The 19,856-nt window shown below is 43.2% G+C and overlaps 2 long non-coding RNA genes across 6 annotated transcripts in view; one reads left to right on the top strand and one right to left on the bottom strand.

Annotated features, from left to right (window-relative positions):
* LOC139954112 (uncharacterized) overlaps nt 1-19,856 on the bottom strand; it is a 154,145-nt gene that overhangs the window by 93,361 nt on the left and 40,928 nt on the right. The window lies entirely within an intron of this gene.
* Nucleotides 13,528-19,127, top strand: LOC139933905 (uncharacterized). 2 transcript variants are annotated; one of them, XR_011785651.1, is made up of 3 exons: nt 13,528-13,723; nt 15,538-15,738; nt 16,340-19,127. It is a non-coding gene; the product is annotated as an uncharacterized lncRNA (long non-coding RNA). The 2 variants fall into 2 exon arrangements; XR_011785652.1 differs by lacking the exon at nt 13,528-13,723 and adding an exon at nt 13,855-14,003.

Below are 19,856 nucleotides of genomic sequence, written 5' to 3'. Positions count from 1 at the left end.
TTGAATGCAGAATCACCAAGCAGCTCTGATCTTTCCGTCAGGCTCAAGCCATCGCACACCCATATACTGTCATTTCAAGACCTGTGCATCCTCCTACCCTTGTTTCTTCAGTGAACCCAAGATACATAATCCTGATTTTCCTTCCCCCCGTCAAGAGATATTTATAGATAAAAGAATAGTTGAATATAAAGAGATATTTATAGATAAATAAAAATGAAAAAATTAAATAACTAAATAACTAAAGTAATAAACAAACAAGTAAATAAATAATTAAATAAATAAATAACTAACAAAAAGAATAAAGAAATAAAATTAGTTTTACAAGCAAACCGCTGTGTACCCATGGGATTTCCTCTGTACCTCATTTTACTAATATTTTACTTCTAAAAATAATTTCTCTATAGGCCTACCAATTACACTTTTACTGGCAATGATTGTGAAAGAAACTTTCAAATCACAAGTTCTCCTCATTCGCACTGATCCGTTCATGCTGCTTATAGGTTTTATTGGCCAATAGTGGTCTTGAAGTATTTGTTTGGCTAAATAAAACAACTACTTCACTGTACATACCGGTAGAGTCTAATTACTAATTTGCATGTTCCCTATGCCGCGAGGCAATAAATGCTTAAACTTTCACTCACACACACACAATAGCGCCCTCCACCGTCCTACCCACAACGCCCCGCGACATGATTGCCACGTAGTCGTCCTCTTTTCTCTTAGTCCCGAGTGGGTAAGGACGTGATAAATCTGTGTCCAATAGTTCACCGTTTTTGTGATAAAATAGGAGTGCCTTATCCTTTGCTGAGAGCTTTCCTAAAGACTAGAAGTTGTAGACTTATAGTTGTTGTTGTAGAGAGTTTGAGAAATATATAGTTTGATTTCTATGAGTTAAATTATGAGTAGTGTAAAGAAATTGGGGAGTGCTTCGACTGTCAATACTGGGGTTGCGTCCGTTCCCCGGGGACAGTCAGAGCTCTCGGAGGGCTGCACCCGCGACACTCCATCGCCTAGCTCGCAGCACTTCAACCAGCCCCGCAGTTTTAGTCGGCTGCATCAGTTGGTGGACCCACCGATCAAAGAGGGGATGCTTTCCGCTCCCCCTTTTCGGTCAGCATGCGTGGGTCAACCAAATTGAAGGTCAAACGCCCCGGCAAGGCCAAAAAACTGGTGCCAGGGCAACGACCAAGAGAGGCAGTGCAAAGAGTGGCTCAATTCCGGAGTGCACCGCCCGCTCTACCAGCACCGCCTCGGGGTCTCTGAAGTCGGAGAGCTTCCCCCTCCACACGGCTCAGGGTACCCGGCCCGCACCAACCATGTGGATTTCCCCACAAAGCAACTCGTCCCTGAAGAGGATGAGTTTGGCTCAAGTGTTCAACGGCTCTTAATTGCTGAACTGCGCCTTGTCCAGAGGGACATGGCCCGGGTACTGGACCTTCCGGCCGAGTAAACGGATGACTCCCCTGTTGAACTGTGATCGTTTAAGAGGAGGACAGGCCCTGCTCCGTGTGCGTATGTACTGATCGCATGGAGGGCATTATGTCAGCTTCTTCTTGGATTGCTTACCCCAAGTGGGCTGATTCATATTGTCGGTTCCCTGCCTGGGATTTTGATAAACGTTTTTCGACCCAAGTTCTGCCGGACTCTGCGTCAGACAAACTGGCTGCAGACAGGGGGTCGACTTCCCCTAAACTTCCCTTTGCCAACAAAGTGTGTGGGAAAATGGAGGAGGTAATCAGGAAAATGGACTCGGCATCTCGCTTCGGCATGCGCACATCGTCCTTCTTGCTTCTCTTGTCCGGATACCTCACACTGGCCGGCTATGAGGACTCGGCAGTTCTGGTGGCGGCCCTACATTGTCTGGAAAACGGGCTGCGCACGTCCTGGATCAAGACAGCAGTGCTGCTTCCACTGCACGCTACACAGTAATGGAAACAAGAGCTGGGTTTTTACCAATCTACAGGAGCGCGACGGCGGTTCCATCAACGACGCTCTTGACGGCAGTGCTTCCTCCTCCGCATGCTGCTCTATATTGGTGTAGTTGCAGTGGTGTCTTGATGTGGTGAAGTGGTGCTACAAGATATCTAGGTGTCAGTGGGTTCAAGTGTTGTGGATGGCAGACTTGAAGTGTAGATAATGGAATGAAGGTTGTATGGAAATCAGTCATTGTGTCTGCTTCCGGTGTAGTTTACTGTTTGGACAAGGGTGCCATCTGCTTGTCTGGTGACTTGAACATCTAGGAAAAGACATGGTGTTGTTCTTCTCTTTTTTCATGGTGAATTTGATCAGTGGCTGCTGGTTTATTAGGTTTTGGAGGAACTGCCTTGCAGCTGGGTCAAACCTCAAAGGTATCATCAACATAGAAGAGCAGAGGCGAAGATCAACATTCTTGATGGAATCCAGTTGGCAGTTGGAACAGAGTTCATACATGTATGAGCAAATTGCCAGGACCAGGAATAGAGGAGATCCAATGCCGACCCAGCTGGATAAAAATACACAGGTTATTAGAAGATTGTGGACTTGTTGAGAAGTGAGGCTTGTGCTGTCTGTCGTGAAAGGATCCACTTGTAGGCGTTGTTTGGTGTTGAGGCATGCTTCTTACTTGGGTATGTTGGGACGAGAGAGACTGTGTCAAAACTGACAAAAATGTTAGATTGACTGAGGTGAATTTTCTTTAAAGTAAGTGATGTTGCATTTGATGTCTGTGATGGGTTTTCTAGGTAGGTGTCTGCCTAAACTTATTTATAAACCTATCCCTCACTCTCACATTCGCCTTAATCCTCAACCTAACCCTTTCACCCTTACCCTAAACATTACTCTAACCCTAACTCACTTACAACACTTACAGGCAGCGACTGACACTTGCGGATACCTACCGAGAAACCCCATACCAGACATTGAATGCAAAATCACCAACCAGTTTTTGGTTTTTTATTCAGTCCTTAAGCCATCAGAAAATCAGAAACCCACATACTGTCATCCTGCCCTCGGATCTTTGGTCAACCCATGATGATTGTTTGTTTTCTCTTCATTTTCTATCTTTGTGCCTAGTGTTTGTTTTTTGGTAACGGAACGGATGCTTGACAAATGCTATGGAAATGTGCAAGGAGTGTGAAAAAAAATATCATCAAGCAGAGATAAAAGAGTACTTACAGGCAAAGATTGCAGCATGGAGAGCTTGTCTGGAAACTAAGGGTCTGAAGATAAAGGCTGGGAAGACCATAGTGATGGTTAGTTGAATCATCAGTGGACCAATGACGAGCTCTGGTACATGGCTGTGTGGTGTGTGTGGGAAGGGTGTAGCTGCAAAGTCAGTCCAGTGTAAAATTTGTAGGACATGGGTTCACAGGTGATGTAGTTGCGTGAAAGGTAGTCTTCAGGCTGCTAGCATCACGTTCTTGACATGTTTGAGATGGTTGAGTCGTTCTGCTACCTTGATGACATGATGGGTGCCGAGTGAGCTATTCAGATGCAGCATTGACATCCGGCATGAGGAGTTGATGGAAGAAGTTCAGGGAGCTGGCCCCATTTTTTAAATAAAAGGGGCCGTCCCTGAAGATGAAGGGCTAGGTATACACCACCTTCAATGATTAAATCCATCTTAAACACTTGTAAGAACTATGGCTACTCTAATGCCATGCTTGTAGTAGGCCTATAGGGATTGAGAGGTCTTTAAAACATCTGCCACACTGATGAGGCTACAGAGATGATTTTGGCATACATCAATTTCTGCAAAGCCATGATCATCCCAGAAAAGGTGTACACCTTCTAACACTTGCCCCAGTTTTTCACTGCCTATATCAATGGTCTGTGGATATTGGTCTGAAGTTATTTATATCTTCTATGATCAACTCTGATGTCCAAAATGCCCAAACCAGTTTCTATGAACAATTATTGACCCTGGCCCTTTGGAATTCCTATGAAGTGTTTTGAGCAGATTATTAAATGCATGTATTTGTCACAAACCAAAGATCGATCCATCAGTTTGCTTATAGAGCAAAACAAGGTGTAGGAGATGCTGTCTTTACTTTACCGCACAAAAAATATGCTCATCTTTAAACTATACAACGTCTTACGCTAGAGTTTTCTTTTTGGATCTGTCATCCGCAATTAATATAGGCTAAACTGTTGATGGATCAAATGCATAGCGTGGATGTAAACCCTATTAGTTGTGGATTTATAACAATAACAATAATAACAAAACATTCCCCAGATCGCTTAACAGCAAAATAAAAAGCTATAAGAAAACAAAACTGAAAGTAAATTTCCGAATTAAAACCCACAACAAAATTATATAAAATAGGCAAGTCCAGCTGTTACCTAAATTAAACCATTAAAAAAACTACAAACTACAAAAGGATTCCCAAAATTCTGTAAAACTATAGTAATTAAAAATTAAAAAGTTAAAAGCGAAAAAGATTATGGATTTGTTTAACTGTTCGATAGCAGAGCGTTTGTCGCAGTAATGTTTACGTTTTGGGGGTTTAACAAAGAAAAATTTACAAACCAATGACCTGTGTTGTACAGTGGTTTGTCTCATAACATCATAAAAATCATTAAAAAATGGTATTATCAAATCTGCTAGTAGGTTGCATGGTCTGTTCTATTCCTGTGACATTATTAGGTTTTTCATTGTGTTTTGTACACTTGTTTTACCCATTAAGTAAGAAACCAGAAAGGAAACTGACTGGGTAGATCTTTAAAATGTTGGTTGAACAAGGCAAATTGACTGGAGCTGGACTTGCAAGTCCTGCTCCCGTAAATTTGTCCTTGTTCAAACGCCATTTCTTTTTTTATATGCCCTTGCAGGAATCGTTCGGAATGAGACAGATGTGTTGGAAGATGTGAAGGGAGGCATTCCATCAGGGCCTCATGCAATGGCAGCTTAAGTGGCTCAAGCCCCTAAAGTGCTATTTGATGCCATGAAGCTTTATTGTAGTGAAATCATTGCTTGATGGCAAGTTGCAGATAGAGACGCGGCCTGGGAAGCATAGGAGAATGAGATGTTCAAAACGTCTTCAACTGTGTGTATTCTGCTCAGATGTTGTCTAGCAACAAGGGGCACTCAGGTAAAACTGCTAAGAATTATTATTACATTAGTAAAATTACTTTGCTAAGGTTGTCCCCCTGGTGGAAGAGCCCATTATGAGTGCATACTTATGTTTATCTCTCATTGTGGTTCTCATGCCTCTGTTTGTTCATCACAGAAATTTAAAATCACAACTTGCCATTCAATTAAAGTTCTCACTTTATTTCCAGATGTGGAACTTTACCAAGATGCATGACTTTACAGCTTCTTGTTTGATCGGAAATCAAGCATTATCAATGTTTGTGTCAAGGTCGGATCTACACTCAAGCTTGCAAGAAGAAGAATGGTATCAGGTCAGTACAGATTGCATCAATTTTGTAAATCTATGCAAAGGCACTTGTTTGTGAAAGCACAGTGCCAAATGTTACTTCTTATGTTATCACAAACAGCGTTGAAATTTGTAAATGATTCTGCATAAGTCATGCAGCGACACTTTTTGTGTCCTTCCAAGAGGAATTGCCCATTTTCATTGTTTGCGTATATTTCAGTGACGTTTTTAGAATGGACCATGCAATTACTACGCAATATCAAAGATCAAGTGTGTAAGGAATACCAGAATGAAACCCACTAGAAACGTGTATATCAAACAAAAGTAATTGATTTATAGAAATGGTACTTTAAAAATGTAAAATAGGAATAGACGAGATACCATTGCGACCCAGCAGTTTGCTCATAATAGTAATAATAAGTAAAAATTAAACACATTTTATAAAGCGCCAAATCCATTAAAAATGACCTCAAGCGCTTTACAACAATTAAAACTATCATGTAACCACAAAAAGCAAAATCATTAGAAGGTGAAAAATAACATCCCAAAAATATGATCATAAAACAATAAAGGTACAAGTACAAGTAAACAGAATATAATCAATCAAACATATAGTAAAAAAACATGTAGTTACCCAAGATACACAACAGATTTCCTATTTTAAATGCAACCTGTAAATAAAAAAAGGTATAAAATACAATGAGAAGTGGGTGGAGGATCTTGGTAATATGTCTAGCCATGTTAGAGGTTGGTAAGCCCCTGGATGCCATAATGGGGCAGAGGGAAACATCAGGATTGTGTATCTTGGGTTGATCGAAGAAACAAGGGCAGGAGGATGCAAAGGGCTTGGGATGACAGTAGATAGTTGTGATGATGGCTTGCCTGGTGATCTTGCATTTTTGTGGTGGGCATAGGGTTTCTTGGTAGGCGTCTGTTAGTGTTTGTCGACAGAATGTTAGTCACCTCATGGTTCTAGTTGTGATGGATATGACAACAGTGGCGGACATGATATAGATTGATTAGTCTTGAGGTATAGCTTAGATGGTGGCATTAGTTTGTTTTGGTTGTGTCTTGGTAGCTTAGTGTTTTTTAGGTTTGCAAGACCAGGGTGTGGACTTGAGGTAGGGTTAGAGTTAGGGTTGTGGTTGATTGTGGACTGTGGTCCTGTCCACCTCTTCTATTCCTGTCATTGAATGCAGAATCACCAAGCAGCTCTGATCTTTCCGTCAGGCTCAAGCCATCGCACACCCATATACTGTCATTTTAAGACCTGTGCATCCTCCTACCCTTGTTTCTTCAGTGAACCCAAGATACATAATCCTGATTTTCTTTCCACCCATCAAGAGATATTTATAGATAAATGAATAGATAAATATAAAGAGATACTTATTGATAAATAAAAATAAAAAATTAAATAACTAAATTAATTACAATAAATTAACAAGCAAGTCAATAAATAAATAAATAACAAAAAGAATAAAGAAATAAAAAACAGTTTTATGAGCAAACCGCTGTGTCCCCATGGGATTTCCTCTGTACCTCATTTTACTAATTTACTTCTTAAAATAATTTCTCTATAGGCCTACCAATTACACTTTTACTGGCAATGATTGTGAAAGAAACTCTCAAACCACAAGTTCTCCTCATTCGCACTGATCCATTCATGCTGCTTATGGGTTTTATCGGGCACTAGTGGTCTTGAAGTATTTGTTTGGCTAAATAAAACAACTTGAGTCTACTTCACTGTACTTACCGGTAGAGTCTAATTACTAATTTGCATGTTCCCTATGCCGTGAGGCAATAATGCTAAAACTTCACTCACACACACACACACAATAGCGCCCTGCACCGTCCTACCCACAATATCCCGCGACATGCCTGCCACGTAGTCGTCCTCTTTTCTATTAGCCGCGAGTGGGTAAGGACGTAATAAATCTGTGTCCAATAGTTCACCGTTTTTGTGATAAAATAAGAGCGCCTTATCCTTTGCTGCAAGAGCTTTCCTAAAGACTAGAAGTTGTAGACTTATAGTTGTTGTAGAGAGTTTGAGAAACATATAGTTCGATTTCTATGAGTTAAATTATGAGTAGTGTAAAGAAATTGGGGAGGGCTTCGACTGTCAATACTGGGGTTGCGTCCGTTCCCGGGGGACAGTCAGAGCTCTCGGAGGGCTGCACCCGCGACACTCCGTCGCCTGGCTCGCAGCCCTTCAACCGGCCCCGCAGTTTCTTTCGGCTGCATCAGTTGTTAGACCCACCGATCAAAGAGGGGATGCTTTCGATCCCCTCTTCTGTCAGCATGCTTGGGTCAACCCAATTGAAGGTCAAACGCCCCGGCAAGGCCAAAACACTGGTGCCAGGGCAACGACCAAGAGAGGCAGTGCAAAGAGTGGCTCCATTCCGGAGTGCACCGTCCACTCTCCCAGCACCGCTTTGGGGTCTCTGAAGCCGGAGAGCTTCCTCCTCCACATGGCTCAGGGTACCCCGCCATCACCAACCACGTGGATTCCACCACAAAGCAACTCGTCCCCCAAAGAGGACGAGTTGGGCTCAAGTGTTCAACGGCTCTCAATTGCTGAACTGCGCCTTGTCCAGAGGGACATGGCCCGGGTACTGGACCTTCCGGCCGAGAAAACGGATGACTCCCCTGTTGAACGGCGATCGTTTAAGAGGAGGACAGGCTCTGCTCCATGTGCATATGTACTGATCTTATTGAGGGCATTATGTCAGCTTCTTCTTGGATCGTTACCCCAAGCGGGCTGATTCATATTGTCGGTTCCCTGCCTGGGATTTCGATAAATATTTTTGGACCCAAGTCTTGCCGGACTCCGCGTCAGACAAACTGGCTGCGGACAGGGGGTAGATTTCCCATAACTTTCCGTTTGCCAACAAATTGTGTGGGAAAATGGAGGAGGTAATCAGGAAAATGGACTTGGGGTCTCGCTTCGGCATGCGCACATCGTCCTTCTTGTTTCTCTTGTCTGGATACCTCACACTGGCCGTCTATGAGGACTTGGCAGTTCCGGCTGATATGATGGTGGCAGCCCTCCATTGTCTGGAAAGGGGGCTGCACACTGTCCTGGATCAAGAGCTGGTTTTTTACCAATCTACAGGAGCGCGACGGCGATTCCATCAATGAAGCTCTAGATGGCAGTGCTTCCTCCTCCGCATGCTGCTCTATATTGGTGTAGTTGCAGCGGTGTCTTGATGTGGTGAAGTGGTGCTACAAGCTATCTAGGTGTTGATGGGACAGTGGGTTCAAGTGTTGTGGATGGCAGACTTGAAGTGTAGATAATGGAAGGAAGGGTTGAATGGAAATCAGTCATTGTTGTCTGCTTCCGGTGTACTTTAGTGTTTGGACAAAGGTGCCATCTGCTTTTCTGGTGACTTGAACATCTAGGAAAAACATGGTGTTGTTCTTCTCTTGTTCCATGGTGAATTTGATCAGTGGCTGCTGGTTTATTAGGTGTTGGAGGAACTGCCTTGCAGCTGGGTAAAACCTGAAAGGTATCATCAACATAGAAGAGCAGAGGCGAAGATCAACATTCTCGATGGAATCCAGTTGACAGTTGGAACAGAGTTCATACATGTATGAGCAAATTTGCCAGAACCAGTAATACAGGAGATCCAATGCCGACCCAGCTGGATAAAAGTACACAGGTTATTAGAAGTTTGTGGACTTGTTGAGAAGTGAGGCTTGTGCTATCTGTTATGAAAGGATCCACTTGTAGGCGTTGTTTGGTGATGAGACATGCTTCTTACTTGGGTATGTTGGGACGAGAGAGACTGTGTCACAACTGACAAAAATGTTAGATTGACTGAGGTGAATTTTCTTTAAAGTAAGTGATGTTGCATTTGATGTCTGTGATGGGTTTTCTAGGTAGGTGGCTGCCTAACCCCAACTATAAACCTATCCCTCACTCTCACATTCGCCTTAATCCTCAACCTAACCCTTTAACCCTTACTCTAAACGTTACTCTAACCCTAACTCACTTACAACACTTACAGGCACTGACTGACACTTGCGGATACCTACCGAGAAACCCCATACCAGACATTGAATGCAAAATCTCCCACCGGTTTGGTTTTTTTATTCAGTCCCTAAGTCATCAAAAAATCAGAAACCCACATACGTCATCTTAGCCCTCTGCATCATCCTGCCCTCGGATCTTTGGTCAACCCAAGATGATTGTTTGTTTTCTCTTCATTTTCTATCTTTGTGCCTAGTGTTTGTTTTTTGGTAACGGAACGGATGCTTGACAAATGCTATGGAAATGTGCAAGGAGTGTGAAAAAAACTATCATCAAGCAGAGACAAAAGAGTACCTACAGGCAAAGATTGCAGCATGGAGAGCTTGTCTGGAAACTAAGGGTCTGAAGATAACGGCTGGGAAGACCATAGTGATGGTTAGTTAAATCATCAGTGGACCAATGACGAGCTCTGGTACATGGCTGTGTGGTGTGTGTCGGAAGGGTGCAGATGCAAAGTCAGTCCAGTGTAAAATTTGTAGGACATGGGTTCACAGGTGATGTAGTTGCGTGAAAGGTAGTCTTCAGGCTGCTAGCATCACGTTCTTGACATGTTTGAGATGGTTGAGTCGTTCTGCTACCTTGATGACATGATGGGTGCCGAGTGAGCTATTCAGATGCAGCATTGACATCCGACATGAGGAGTTGATGGAAGAAGTTCAGGGAGCTGGCCCCATTTTTTAAATAAAAGGGGCCGTCCCTGAAGATGAAGGGCTAGGTATACACCACCTTCAATGATTAAATCCATCTTAAACACTTGTAAGAACTATGGCTACTCTAATGGCATGCTTGTAGTAGGCCTATAGGGATTGAGAGGTCTTTAAAACATCTGCCACACTGATGAGGCTACAGAGATGATTTTGGCATACATCAATTTCTGCAAAGCCATGATCATCCCAGAAAAGGTGTACACCTTCTAACACTTGCCCCAGTTTTTCACTGCCTATATCAATGGTCTTTGGATATTGGTCTGAAGTTATTTATATCTTCTATGATCAACTCTGATATCCAAAATGCCCAAACCAGTTTCTATGAACAATTATTGACCCTGGCCCTTTGGAATTCCTATGAAGTGTTTTGAGCAGATTATTAAATGCATGTATTTGTCACAAACCAAAGATCGATCCATCAGTTTGCTTATAGAGCAAAACAAGGTGTAGGAGATGCTGTCTTTACTTTACCGCACAAAAAATATGCTCATCTTTAAACTATACAACGTCTTACGCTAGAGTTTTCTTTTTGGATCTGTCATCCGCAATTAATATAGGCTAAATTGTTGATGGATCAAATGCATAGCGTGGATGTAAACCCTATTAGTTGTGGATTTATAACAATAACAATAATAACAAAACATTCCCCAAATCGCTTAACAGCAAAATAAAAAGCTATAAGAAAACAAAACTGAAAGTAAATTTCTGAATTAAAACCCACAATAAAATTATATAAAATAGGCAAGTCCAGCTGTTACCTTAGTTAAACCATTAAAAAAAAATACAAACTACAAAAGGATTCCAAAAATTCTGTAAAACTATAGTAATTAAAAATTAAAAAGTTAAAAGCAAACAAAAATTATGGATTTGTTTAACTGTTCGATAGCAGAGCGTTTGTCGCAGTAATGTTTAAGTTTTGGGGGTTTAACAAAGAAAAATTTACGAACCAATGACATGTGTAGTACAGTGGTTTGTCTCATATCATCATAAAAATCATTAAAAAGTTGTTTTATCAAATCTGCTAGTAGGTTGCATGGTCTGTTCTATTCCTGTGACATTATTAGGTTTTCATTGTGTTTTGTACACTTGTTTTACCCATTAAGTAAGAAACCAGAAAGGAAACTGACTGGGTAGATCTTTAAAATGTTGGTTGAACAAGGCAAATTGACTGGAGCTGGACTTGCAAGTCCTGCTCCCGTAAATTTGTCCTTGTTCAAACGCCATTTCTTTTTTTATATGCCCTTGCAGGAATCGTTCGGAATGAGACAGATGTGTTGGAAGATGTGAAGGGAGGCATTCCATCAGGGCCTCATGCAATGGCAGCTTAAGTGGCTCAAGCCCCTAAAGTGCTATTTGATGCCATGAAGCTTTATTGTAGTGAAATCATTGCCTGATGGCAAGTTGCAGATAGAGACGCGGCCTGGAAAGCATAGGAGAATGAGACGTTCAAAAACATCTTCAACTGTGTGTATTCTGCTCAGATGTTGTCTAGCAACAAGGGGCACTCAGGTAATACTGCCAAGAATTATTATTACATTAGTAAAAATACTTTGCTAAGGTTGTCCCCCTGGTGGAAGAGCCCATTATGAGTGCATACTTATGAGTACACTTCACTCTACTGACCTGTAGAGCGAATACTACAATTGCATTGTTCCCTATGCCGGCAGGCAAAAAGCTAAGAGTTTTACACACAATAGCGCCCTCAAGAGTCCTATCCCCAACGCCATGTGACATGCGCACCACGTCGGCAGCCTCTCTTTCTCTTAGCCGGCAAAGGCAGCGGACGTAAGTAAGTGATTGTCCGTATTGGGGTAGATTCTTTGCCCCTTTTAGCTATAATAAGAGTGTAGTTTAGCAGCTATCCTATAGCAGGATAGTCTGTAAGTGTTGAGAATTTCTAGTAGAGTTGTTGAGAAATTCTAAAGTGAGATTTAATAAAATATGAGTTATAAGAAATTGGGGAGGACAGGGCTTGTCGACGTAGGGGGGACCTACATCCCTCCGAGACAGCCCAAGTCCTTGGGGGATTGCGACGGTGACATTACGTCGACGCCAAAGCTATCTCCCAGTCAGCCCCCTCAGCCATCGCCAGCTGCCGGGGCTGACGGATCTGTAACCGGCCGAGCGGGGGACCTACGGTCTCACCGTCTCTGCCTGGATCCCCCCGACAGCAGGGGAAACGCCCCGGTAAGGCCAAAAAATTGCCTAGTATCTGGGTGACACCCAAGAAGGGACGAGTTGGTAAGCTGGACTCCACTACGAGGCTCGCCCCATCGATCCCAGGCCAGCCAGCGGTGCACGCACAGCCAGAGGGGGTACCCCTCCACGGCTCGGTGCACCCAGGGCTGAGTACATGTACAGGGTATGCACAGCCGGAGAAATTACCTCTCCACGGCTCGGTGCACCCGGCCCCCCACAGTGCACACGCAAGTACCGCGGTGCCCAGGGATGGCCTTTTGTATCGCTGCCCTGACCAGGCAGCCTGCGCTATCGGGCTCGGGGCGCTGGCGGTTGCCAAGGAGATTGGCAACGGGGTACAGACCCCCTGGGGCCCCGTCGGATCGCTACGTTCCGAAAGGTCGGCCTCCACTTCAGGGTTTACCCGCTGCTTGGGTATTCCCGCCCGGCAGCCGCCCTCCGATACTACATAGGACTTTGCTTTGGGGACGCCCCTCCAAAAAGGGCAAGAAAGCCCGCCCTCGAGTCCCAGCTCAAGCGGCTCTACCTCCGGTTGTCCCCACCGTGACAAACGTCAAAAGGGTGGGGACCCGATCTCGAGGGAAGAATTTTTAGAAGCTTTTCACACCCTCGCGGCCTCAATTACGGGTCGTCACGAGGGTGGTGGACAAGGCCCGTCTGACTTAGCCACCAAACTGGTGCCCCATAGTCAACACGGCCGTGGGTGGCTTGCACTGGGCCAATGGGGACTCCCCCACACGGCTAGCAGTGCGCCAGATTCTCCCCTCACAACCGCCCGCTAACCCGTACGTTCAGGGGCGTGTGGCTACCACCCAATGGGACCCCCCCCCCCCCCCCCCCCCCGGAAAACAAAGAAAAATTTACGAACCAATGACATGTGTAGTACAGTGGTTTGTCTCATATCATCATAAAAATCATTAAAAAGTTGTTTTATCAAATCTGCTAGTAGGTTGCATGGTCTGTTCTATTCCTGTGACATTATTAGGTTTTCATTGTGTTTTGTACACTTGTTTTACCCATTAAGTAAGAAACCAGAAAGGAAACTGACTGGGTAGATCTTTAAAATGTTGGTTGAACAAGGCAAATTGACTGGAGCTGGACTTGCAAGTCCTGCTCCCGTAAATTTGTCCTTGTTCAAACGCCATTTCTTTTTTTATATGCCCTTGCAGGAATCGTTCGGAATGAGACAGATGTGTTGGAAGATGTGAAGGGAGGCATTCCATCAGGGCCTCATGCAATGGCAGCTTAAGTGGCTCAAGCCCCTAAAGTGCTATTTGATGCCATGAAGCTTTATTGTAGTGAAATCATTGCCTGATGGCAAGTTGCAGATAGAGACGCGGCCTGGAAAGCATAGGAGAATGAGACGTTCAAAAACATCTTCAACTGTGTGTATTCTGCTCAGATGTTGTCTAGCAACAAGGGGCACTCAGGTAATACTGCCAAGAATTATTATTACATTAGTAAAAATACTTTGCTAAGGTTGTCCCCCTGGTGGAAGAGCCCATTATGAGTGCATACTTATGAGTACACTTCACTCTACTGACCTGTAGAGCGAATACTACAATTGCATTGTTCCCTATGCCGGCAGGCAAAAAGCTAAGAGTTTTACACACAATAGCGCCCTCAAGAGTCCTATCCCCAACGCCCTGTGACATGCGCACCACGTCGGCAGCCTCTCTTTCTCTTAGCCGGCAAAGGCAGCGGACGTAAGTAAGTGATTGTCCGTATTGGGGTAGATTCTTTGCCCCTTTTAGCTATAATAAGAGTGTAGTTTAGCAGCTATCCTATAGCAGGATAGTCTGTAAGTGTTGAGAATTTCTAGTAGAGTTGTTGAGAAATTCTAAAGTGAGATTTAATAAAATATGAGTTATAAGAAATTGGGGAGGACAGGGCTTGTCGACGTAGGGGGGACCTACATCCCTCCGAGACAGCCCAAGTCCTTGGGGGATTGCGACGGTGACATTACGTCGACGCCAAAGCTATCTCCCAGTCAGCCCCCTCAGCCATCGCCAGCTGCCGGGGCTGACGGATCTGTAACCGGCCGAGCGGGGGACCTACGGTCTCACCGTCTCTGCCTGGATCCCCCCGACAGCAGGGGAAACGCCCCGGTAAGGCCAAAAAATTGCCTAGTATCTGGGTGACACCCAAGAAGGGACGAGTTGGTAAGCTGGACTCCACTACGAGGCTCGCCCCATCGATCCCAGGCCAGCCAGCGGTGCACGCACAGCCAGAGGGGGTACCCCTCCACGGCTCGGTGCACCCAGGGCTGAGTACATGTACAGGGTATGCACAGCCGGAGAAATTACCTCTCCACGGCTCGGTGCACCCGGCCCCCCACAGTGCACACGCAAGTACCGCGGTGCCCAGGGATGGCCTTTTGTATCGCTGCCCTGACCAGGCAGCCTGCGCTATCGGGCTCGGGGCGCTGGCGGTTGCCAAGGAGATTGGCAACGGGGTACAGACCCCCTGGGGCCCCGTCGGATCGCTACGTTCCGAAAGGTCGGCCTCCACTTCAGGGTTTACCCGCTGCTTGGGTATTCCCGCCCGGCAGCCGCCCTCCGATACTACATAGGACTTTGCTTTGGGGACGCCCCTCCAAAAAGGGCAAGAAAGCCCGCCCTCGAGTCCCAGCTCAAGCGGCTCTACCTCCGGTTGTCCCCACCGTGACAAACGTCAAAAGGGTGGGGACCCGATCTCGAGGGAAGAATTTTTAGAAGCTTTTCACACCCTCGCGGCCTCAATTACGGGTCGTCACGAGGGTGGTGGACAAGGCCCGTCTGACTTAGCCACCGAACTGGTGCCCCATAGTCAACACGGCCGTGGGTGGCTTGCACTGGGCCAATGGGGACTCCCCCACACGGCTAGCAGTGCGCCAGATTCTCCCCTCACAACCGCCCGCTAACCCGTACGTTCAGGGGCGTGTGGCTACCACCCAATGGGACCCCCCCCCCCCCCCCCCCCCCGGGGGGCCCGCCTTGCATCAGTCTGCACCCGTCGGCGGCCTTTGAGTCTGACCACGGGCGCCGTGATGAGGCCGGTTCAGAATCCCGTTCCTCGTTGACATCTCGTCCCTCCGACTCGACCGACTCGGCCAATGAGGAGGACGAGCTGGTCAGCTCCATCCAACGGTTGCCAGTCTCCGGACCGAGCTACGCTTGGATCGTCGACCGTTTCATTGGAGAGTGTGGTGGAGAGGCGAAGTATTGTTCCTAACAGCAGAATGTTTGTTTTTGTTTGCTTGCAGGGCTCGATAAGCGACTCGAGTCAAAAGGCTGCTAGAGCGTTGTATGTAGTCTGTTACATGCAGTCACGCCTTGGATACTTCATCAACCTGAAGAAGAGCCAATTGCAGCCGGTTTCACGGATGGTGCATTTGGGTCTAGGGGTTTGTTGAAACTCCCTATCTTTCTGGATCCCGGATAAGAAGAAGTGCTCATTCGCCCGTGTAAGAGAGGACATGCGTATCTGTTTTATGAAAAATAAAAAACAAAACCAAATAATCGTTATGTGGGATTTCTTGAAAATTTACAAGGCAGAAATACAATCTTGGAAGGTTTGACGTAACACCATATAATGACAGTCTTTCTGTGAGTTGGCGTAGTTTTGAAAAGAACTTTACAGGAGTTAATGCAAAACCAGAACAAAAGGAGTCCACATGCAACAAAACCATGGGGGCAGGTTTTCTTTATGTCTGATAGAAAACCTGACCTGACCTTATAATAAAAACAGAAAGACGGTACTGGAATTTATGCTTTAAATCTTTCTTTTTCCGGGGGTTATTTTGTAATTCCGAAATCCTGACCTTTTGCCCTTTAGTTTCAAATGGACAGGTTGCCGTTATTGTTAATCCCTGTATTCGGCTCAATGAGATGTTAAGTATGAGTAGTATGAGTAGTAGATTGTTATTATAAAAACATAAGTAAGTTCAGCATGTTTCCACAATAATTCTGATGGTTGGAAAGTCTTGATTACCTACTGAGTTGTGGTAACCAATATTTTTTTTTATACAAGTGATTTTTTCTTATTTGAATTTTTTATTTGTGCAGTACTTTGATAACATCTTCAAGGTTATGGCTCCTGAATTGACTGCAAACTTGCAAAGGTTTGGATCCCCATTGGGAGAGAAGAGATCAGGTGAGGAGGGCAACTCGAGGAATGTGCCCCCCCCCCCGTTACTTTTTAAGCTTGATGCGGCCATGGACTGACACTTCACTCCCAAAACTCAGTGCATGCATGAAGGACATTCACCAATGGGCGACTACGAACAAGATGCTAATTGCCGCAAAAACAGTGGGTTTTTTTTGTTTGTTTTTTTTCATCAAGATTTTTGAAACAGCCAAATCACTTTCATCATAGTTGGAGATGTAAAGTTAATACACTCATCAGAAGCAAGAAATCTCAGTGCAGTCATGGATGAACATCTATCACTGAAAGCCCATGTCAACATCCTATTATGCTTCTCTTCAATGCCTGCCATCCGAAAGATTTTATTTTTTATTTAATTTTTTTGAAAATGATGATCCACACAATTATGTTGTACCTGGAACTTGTTTGGTTTTTCTTTTTGTGTTGTTGACCTAACACAACCGACAAGTTTGTTGAAGCAAACTTTTGACTCATCAAAATGTTGAACCGTTTTAGTTCAGAAAGTAAATGGAAAACCTCACAGTTTTGAAGTACATGAGTTTATTATCCATTACTTTTATTCCACTACTTTAAAAGTTATTCTGTCCAACCAGGTCTATGTCATAAAAAACTCTTCCATAGCCTAAAATAGGTCTCCAAAATGTTTAGATAAAATTAATGAAATCATTGATTGTGATTGAAATTGTTGAGTTTGAGATGTGATGATTTTTAGCAAGACAGTTTTAATAACAAGTAATGAGCCTGACAATTGAATGTTGCCTGACACTCCTAAAGGGACACTTCGTTTTTGAGTTGGGTGTTTTTGGCTTTAGAAAGTGCTTGCTATGAAGTGGATGTGGTTGCAAGTAGGTTTTAAAACTAGAAATTAACGATCCACACAAATAAACCTGAAATGGTATTTGCATGGGATTGCAGTGACATAGTCTGCCATTTTGTTGAAGCAAATTCTAGACTCCTAAAAAATGGCAGACTATTTAAAAAGTACACAAGTAAATGGAAGTTTTGACTAAAGAAAGAAAAAAAAAAGGAAGTAAAAAAAAAAAAAAAACCACAGTTTTGATAGTGTAAATTATTATACATTGTACACTACATGTACTTTCAAAACAGGTTTCCAACCAGATAATAACAAAATATTACATAACATGAAAGACAGTGGATACTATCTGTGGGTTAATTCTCAAAATAATCATTAGCATATGACCTTACTTGGTAACTAGTAATGGGGAGCTGTTGATAGCTGTTGTTTTCAAGAAAGAAGTAGTTTTGCTCAAATTTGATTTCGGTACCTGAGATTTTGAATTTGAAGTCTCGAAATCAAGCATCTGAATGCACACAACTTCGTGTGACAAGGTGTTTTTTCTTCCATTATTATCTCGCAACTTTGACGACTGAGAAAGAAGTAATTTTCCTCAAATTGGACTTCGGTACCTCGGATTTATAATTTGAGGTCTCGAAATCAAGCATCTGAATGCACACAACTTCGTGTGACAAGGTGTTTTTTCTCTTATTAGTATCTCGCAACTTTGACGACTGATTAATCTCAAATTTTCACAGGTTTGTTATTTTATGCATATATTGAGATACATCAAGTGAGAAGACTGATCTTAGACAAATTACCAACAGTGTCCAGTGTCTTTAAAGGGACATGTTGGCTGTTTGTGGCTTTAGAAAGTGCCTGCTATGAAAAGATTGTTGTTAATATGTTTCAAATTGATTGATCCACACTACCTGGAAATTGTTTGGTTTTCTGTTTACCCTCTTGATCACATTCTGTCATTTTGTTGAAGCAAATGCTTGACTCCCCAAAATGGCTGACTATTTTAGTTCACAGAGTAATTGGAAAACCTCACAGTTTTGAGGCACATTAGTGTAAATATTGATACCCTACATTTAAAACATGTGTCCAACCAGGGCCAAAATTTATAAAGCTGTTATACAGAAAACACTGTTGACAAATTACTTTGCTAATACAAGTATAATTGAGTGGGGCACCTAAGTCACAACAGTGTGAAACTTAAAGGAACGTTACAGAGCTGGGAGACACAAAAGTCACAGAAGATCAAAAATATGAATAGCAAAACTGTGTGAGGTATTTATGAATATTGAATTACATCACATGCCAAAAGGGACATGTATCATCTGGGTTTAGTGTTTTGTGCTCAAGAAAGATATTGCTATGAAAGAATGAATATGGTTGGAAAGATGTTTCAAATTTAGTAAATAATGACCCACATAAATATACCTGAAAATTGTTTAGTTTTCTGTTTATACCCTCTTGAACTGTCTGCCATTTTGTTGAAGCAAATTCATTATCTAAAGAGCCAAATTTTAAAGCAATGTATTTCTAAAAGGCTTTAATAAATATTATTTGTTGAAAATTGAGATGAATTTACAAAATACAAATTTTGATTTTGAGTACTAATCCTGACCTTCTAATTGAAATAGAGAAATGACGAATTGTTTGAGTGTGTTTTGTCAAAAGCATGTATGATTTTGCATGGATTCTTTGTTGCTCTGCAACAGAAGGGGCTTAAATTTGTTTGAGCCAAATGATCAAAGAATGCCCCCGACAACTCTTCATATTTCAGTGTCTTTGATGATTTTCACTTTTTTTATTTATTTGTTGTTGTCCACTTGTTGTAAAGTGTTCTGTGGAGATTGTGTAATAAAATAAACAAAGTTCATTGATTCTGTGAATATGGTGTGCGGACATAATTTTATGTTTTTCTTATGATAAAAGCCAATTTTATTTAGCAGCCTCCTTGCAATAAGCCACTTCGGAATGTCAGTGGCGCATGTCTGTTACTGTTGACAACGCATTTTGTCTATCTCCCTTTATCTTTTGGCAATACTTTGTCTATCTCCCTTAACCTTTTGACAACACTTTGTCTATCTCCCTTAACCTTTTGACAATACCAGTGGGTATTGTCAAAAGGTTAAGGAATAAAGACAGAATACGTTGTCAGCAGTAACAGACATGCGCCACTGACATTCCGAAGTGGCTTATTCCCCATTGGCCACTAGCACCAAGGTCTTCTTCTCCCCGCAATCTGAACCACAGCAGCCAGAAAATGGGTGTTCTTTGACTAACTTTTAATTTAAAATTGTTGATACGATGGTTTAAAATTAAACTCGAACACATGATTAGTAAGAAGGAGCAGTGGCCCAGTGGAAGGGCTCCCGACTCCATACCCAAAGGTAGTGGGTTCGAATCATGGGTGTTCTTTTACTAAGTTTTAATTTCAAATTGTTGTTACGAAGGGTTAAAATTAAACTCGAACACATGATTAGTAAGACGGAGCATTGGCCCAGTGGAAGGGTACTGTGTTACTAAGTTTAAATTTGAAATTGTTGATACGAAGGTTTCAAATTAAACTCGAACACATGATTAGTAAGAAGGAGCAGTGGCCCAGTGGA

This window comes from Asterias amurensis, chromosome 2, assembly GCF_032118995.1.
Source record: "Asterias amurensis chromosome 2, ASM3211899v1".
Lineage (NCBI taxonomy): Eukaryota > Metazoa > Echinodermata > Asteroidea > Forcipulatida > Asteriidae > Asterias > Asterias amurensis.
The sequence above is the reverse complement of the archived record's forward strand: the minus strand, read 5'-3'. Positions and strand labels throughout refer to the sequence as shown.